At 40.4% G+C, this 5912-nt stretch overlaps 1 long non-coding RNA gene across 1 annotated transcript in view; it reads right to left on the bottom strand.

Moving 5' to 3' along the window:
* Positions 1-5912, bottom strand: part of LOC109386659 (uncharacterized) — a 105626-nt gene that overhangs the window by 9405 nt on the left and 90309 nt on the right. The gene's annotated exons all lie outside the window — the stretch shown is intronic.

Below are 5912 nucleotides of genomic sequence, written 5' to 3' on the forward strand. Positions count from 1 at the left end.
TTGTTCAGCATCTTAGCTGTGGAGGGCAGTGTCACTGGCCCTCATATGTGGGATCGAACCGGGGCCCTCTGGTGTCCCAAGCCAGTTCTTAACCATCGCGCCACTCGGCCGGCCCTAGATGGATTTATTCTTTACCTATCTAACAAGATAGTAAAATGGGAACTTCCTGATGCTGTTTTGCACCAATACAAGAGATATCATATTCCAAAATGAGTGTGGACAGGTGCACAGAGGCAGACTTTACAAAAGACATGCTCGAAGATTGTCAAATGCTCTCAACAATTTTTATTATAAAGGCATCAAGAACAGGGAGAGGGGAGGAGAATTTGTGAAGAGGACTCTTTGGAGAAGACCATTGCCATGCTATGACTATCCATCGGACCCCCACCTCCAAGCCCAGGATGGAGGGAGAAGGAGAGCTGCCTTCTAACCTCCAGCCTCAGGAGAGGGAGCATTAAGGGGATCCCTTAAAAAGGTTGCTGTGTTTTCTCTTTGGTTGGGAAGGCAGGATTGGAGCCTGGGTTAAGACAGTCTGTGGCAGTGGAAGAGGGGGGCTGCACTGGAATTGGCCAGCATTCCTGTGTGGGGGGGAGCCATGGGAGGTAGAAAATCAGGCTGGAGCCTTCTTTTGTTAATATTTTTGGAAATGTAACATACATATTAAAATGTGCACAAATAGCAGGTTTCCAGATTGAAGAATTTTCATCAACTGAACATCCACATGAAACCAGAACATTAATTACCAACATCCCATAACCCCCTGTATCCCCTTTCAGTCACTACTGCCCCGCAAGGGTAACCACTATCCTGACCTCTGATAGCATAGATTAGTTTTGCCTCTTTTTGTTCTTTGTATAAATGGAATCATACAGTACGTACTATTTATGCCTGGCTTCATTTGCTCAACGTTATATTTATGAGATTCATCATATTGTTGTATGTAGGTATAGATAGTTTATTCTCATTGCTGTATAGGAATATTCCACAATGTATTTATCCATTCTATAGTTGATAGGCATTTGACTAGTTTCCAATATGGGGCTATTATAAACAGCAATGGGTATTCTAGCACGTCTTATGGTAAACATGTCCACATTTCTCTTGAGGATAACTAGGAGTAGTTTCAGGGTCATTAGGGGGTGGTATTTGTGAGATCTGGAGCAGTTCAAAGTCTTGCCCAAGAAGGCTTTTTTTAAAAAAATCAATTCCCTGTTGTTGTTTTTTAAATTTTATTGGGGAACAGTGTGTTTTTCCAGGACCCGTCATCTCCAAGTCAAGTAGCTGTTTCAACCTAGTTGTGGAGGGCGCAACTCAGTGGCCCATGTGGGTATCGAACTGGAAACCTTGGTGTTATGAGCACTGCGCTCTAACCAACTGAGCTAACCAGCTGCCCAAAGAAGACTTCTTGAAGAGTATGTGGATTCAACAATGAAAGTCTGTGTAGAGCACCCCCGTCTCCACCCTCTCACCTCAGTCCCAGAGCTAGGGGCCAAAACAGGAGTGGCAGTTGGAGAAACAGCGTACGGTCTGCATCATACTGAACTGATGAGTTGATGAGCTACAGTCAGAGGGACCTAGGAAGTGCACCTCCCATGAGCCCCATGGACAAAGCCTTGTCCCCAGGATCCCAGATCGGCCTCACAGAAACACTGAAATCAAGCACAGCATTGGTCCTGGCTCAACGTGGGTGTTGTGAAGGGCTGGGGCTGAAGAGGCTAGTATCTGAGCTCCAGTTCTGGACACCTGGTTTTCACCTGAATAATTCGATTCCATGGCTGTGTAACCTTGGGAAAGTCATTTTCCCTCTCTAGGCCTCACTTTTCTCCTCTTTCTGATGTGTGGCTCCTTTCCACTCTGAACTTCTGAGAATTGCCTGTATTCTAAACTCCTTGAGCACGGGGACCATGTCTTCTCTTCCATCCATATTCCTAGAGAGCACCTAATGCACTACACACCTGCGAGCACATAGGTCCCTGGTTAACAAAAGTCTTGCAATTCATTTTCTAAAGAAAATACTGCTTTTATGGGTCTGGTGATGCACATAATGAGGATTAAATTGGTGCATTAAAATTAACAACATGGTATGTGTGCCTGTCCAAATACAGATGTTATATTGCACACCAACTTCATGGAAAAATCCATTTCCATTCTTGTCACACAATGGATTTCTCTACAGGAACAGAGCAAAGACTATCTGTACATTGTAAATTTATTGACTCACTATTTTATCCAAGAACATTAGGTAATTAGAAGATTCTCACATAGACCCAAAGGATTCTTCTCTTCATCTGGGAACATGTTTTATCACTTGCTACTGCCTTGTTCCTAATGCTTAGCATTTAAAGGTTATATTAAAAAAAAAGACTCCAGACATTATGTAGTCACTGTCTGGAACGGCATTATATTTCAACAGGATATTATCACTCAGGCAGAGAAATCATTTTTACTGGGTAGGAAATTATTCCATTGTTCAGTGTTATTCTAGCAATTAGAAATCACATTGTGTGGCAAATTATCAGATCTTCTCACTGGAGTTCATTATTATACTGTTCATATTTAAAATGTGAGGCTGCAGAGAGAACGAGGCTTTTTCAATAGAAGCATGGACACTCTGGAGAAGTCAGGCAGCTGGGCAGGTGAGCCATGATGTAACGTTCTTTCTCAGGAAATTCTTTTGGAGTTCCCCTGAAGTTCCCCGTCTTACTTCACCCATCAGCAACCTTGGTTCTTTGTGTTCATTACCTGTAGTCAAGGAAAACTTAACTTGGCCCCTTAGGGCTTTATAGGGAACTGACAACTTAAAAATTGGTGTTGTTCCAAAAGTTTGCTAGAAAATTTGTCTTGGAATTCAGAACAGATTTTCCTCAGTTCGTTATGAATGACTTTGGTTCCCAAGCAGGCTGCTGGAGCCATGTGATCCATAATGAGGTGAGACTCTAGTATTAACGGTGATCAGGAAACCAGTTATTGGGCAGTGTTATTTCCCCGTGAAAATCCATTCTAAGTTCCAACTTGGGAGAACAGAAATGTAGATTGCCTTCCCACTTCCCTTCTCCACTCTGCAGTCAGAAGTGGGAGTTCCTCCAGCCTGGGGGATGGGAGTGCGCAGGACAGGAAAAGGAGTTGGAACATGTCCAGAAGGCTGTGGGCGGAGGTAGGGGCTTCCCAGCAGTGACAGAAAGAAGGGAAAAGGAGCGGGGGCGGGCCCAGCAGTGATGCAATGGAGGAGGTAGGAGTATTTATAGCTTCAGCTGCAATTGAGAGGAAAGTCCCTGGATGGAGGGATGATTCTGCTCATGGGACATTGGTAACTTGGGTGGTCATAATTGAGGGACTGTTCCAATGAATACACAAGTCAGTGATTTCAATTTATACTCAAGCTCTCTGAAACCTAACCTTTCTTTCCGCTTTTAAAAATATCATCATGGAATATTTCAGATATCCAAAATGCATATAGAACAATTTAACAAACACCCAGCTTAAGGTATAAAACATTTCAAATATAGTTGGAGCCCTCTGTGTAGTGCTTCTCACTCTCATTCTCTCTACCCCTGAGACAAACACAAATTTGATGTTATAATTTTCATGTGTATTTTTATAGTTTTAGTACATATATGTCATATATATATATTATAAATCCTATATGTTATATCCTACTATAAATCATTAGGGATATATATTTAAACGAAATTATTTATAATTTTTTGCATATTTTAACATTTTATAAATGGTACACACTCTATGTATCCTTCTCCAACTTGTTTTTTCTCTCTAACATTATATTTTTAAAATTAGTCCATATTACATGCAAAAAATGAAGCTGAACCACCTCCTTATGCCATATATGAGAATAAATTCAAAATGGATTAAAGACTTAAATGTAAGATCTGAAACCATAAAGTTCCTANTATCTGCTCCATTAAAAAGATAAAAAATAAACAAGAGAACCAAACAGATAATTTCAGTAACGCTAAATATAAGAAACATTATTGATTATTCTTTAATGCATAGGGTTGTGGTCCCCCCCTCCCCCTAGTTTGAAGTTGCACATTCAAAGAGTATCACTTCTTCTGTGGAGAAAGTCTAATCTGTAACATGTACATCCAATTCGGCACACGAGGGGAAACATCTTGCACACTGCTTACTTTGCTACAGCATGCTTACAGCTTTCTTTCAGCTCCATCTCCAATTTGGTCAAGGGAATTCCCTCCATCTTTCCATCCTTTTTTAGTCACCTATTCAGTCTTTTTCCAGTACCTCATTTGTCCTTTCCTACACTAGAACGCTGTGTTCTCTCTCTGATTGATATGTTTGGCTACATCATCTAATAAATGAGTATTAATAATATTATAAAGAACAATATGGTACTAAAATGTTTCTTGTGTTGGTTAGAATGCTTTTGGTTGCGAGGAGAGAATACTTGGCTAAAATGGGCTTGAAAATAATGGCATTTATTAACTCATATAATATGTGTAGAGGTAGGTGGTTCCAGAATTGCCTAACTTAGTGGTAGAACATTATCAAGGACTCAGGTGTTTTTTTTTTCTTACTGTTTCTCTAGTTTTACTATGTTGGGTTTTAGTTTCACGTTTTTTGCCTCATGATCACAAGATGGCTACAGCAGCTTCAGGTATCACTTCCTCACAAAACAGCATTGAGGAGGGGAGCAAAAAAGGGGAGATGTTTCTTGTCTTGTGTTCCTTTCTAAAAGTGAGCAAACCTTTCCCAAAACTCCCCCCAGCAGACTTCACCTCAGATTTCACTGGCCAAGTTTAAATCATATACCCATGCCTAAACCCATCAGACAAAAGGGATGAAATCACCCTAATTGTCTGGGAGTAAGGGGGAATACTTTCCCTGAGCACATGGCCATAGAAGGTGATTCTAGAAAGAGAAATGGGTTTGAGTAGGTAACTAACAGTGTCTCCTATATTTGGTAATTCTGAACTACTGCAGAAACAAAACAGTACTGGAAATGCTTAAAAAGAGGTGAAGGTGGGAGAATCCCTTGCCTGATTTTCCTGATTCCTTCATAGAATCATTTCTAAGTTTTGACATGGACAGTCTTATCTGCTGTTTTAAGTTCTTTAAACTTCTCTACCTCCCATTCTCTGGACACCTGGCTACAAGGTAGTAGAACTTGGACTATAGCCTTAAATTATTCACTCCAACTACTAAACAGACTAAACAATATTACGGAGAAATAAATTCTGCCCTGACTTGATGAGGGGCCATGTTTTATAGTCTCACTCTGCCCAATGTGCCACCATGATCCATATCAGCTCCTTTATATGCAGCTTATATGCAGATCTTATGCAGAACTTTCCTCTCTTTTGTTAATTCTTACTGTTCCTCCCCATCTACTCTTCTTTAGACCAGAGGACTTTGTGCAAAGGGGAAGGAAACCAAAATCTTTTAAAATTCTTGAGCTCCATATTGCACATGGCTATTTTATTTGATTTTCATAAGGACCATCAGAAGTAGATATTGTCATCAAGGCCTTCCCTTGATGGAAGGAAGGAGAATAAATCTGCAGTCAGAACACCTGGCTTGAGGTCCCAGTGTCCTCATGTAGTCACGCCTGTGTGACCTAGGGCAGGGCAGGTCATCTCACCAACTCTACTACTTGATTTAGAGTTAGGTTATTTTATCTCTCTGGACCTTGAATGATAATATCTACTTCTGATGGTCCTTATGAAAATCAAATAAAATAGCCATGGGAAATACCTAGCACAGGCTTTAAAAGGATATAGACTCTCACTTGTAACACAAGAGTAATGAAAACCTCTACCTCATAGGATTGCTGTGAAAATTAAGCATGATAATAGATGTGAATTCTCTTTATAAACTTCAACTACTATGTGAATGTGATGAGTCATTACTGTAGATGGATTTATTCTTTTTTTTTTTTT

Source organism: Hipposideros armiger, unplaced genomic scaffold (genome assembly GCF_001890085.2).
Source record: "Hipposideros armiger isolate ML-2016 unplaced genomic scaffold, ASM189008v1 scaffold_7, whole genome shotgun sequence".
Taxonomy (NCBI): Eukaryota; Metazoa; Chordata; class Mammalia; order Chiroptera; family Hipposideridae; genus Hipposideros; species Hipposideros armiger.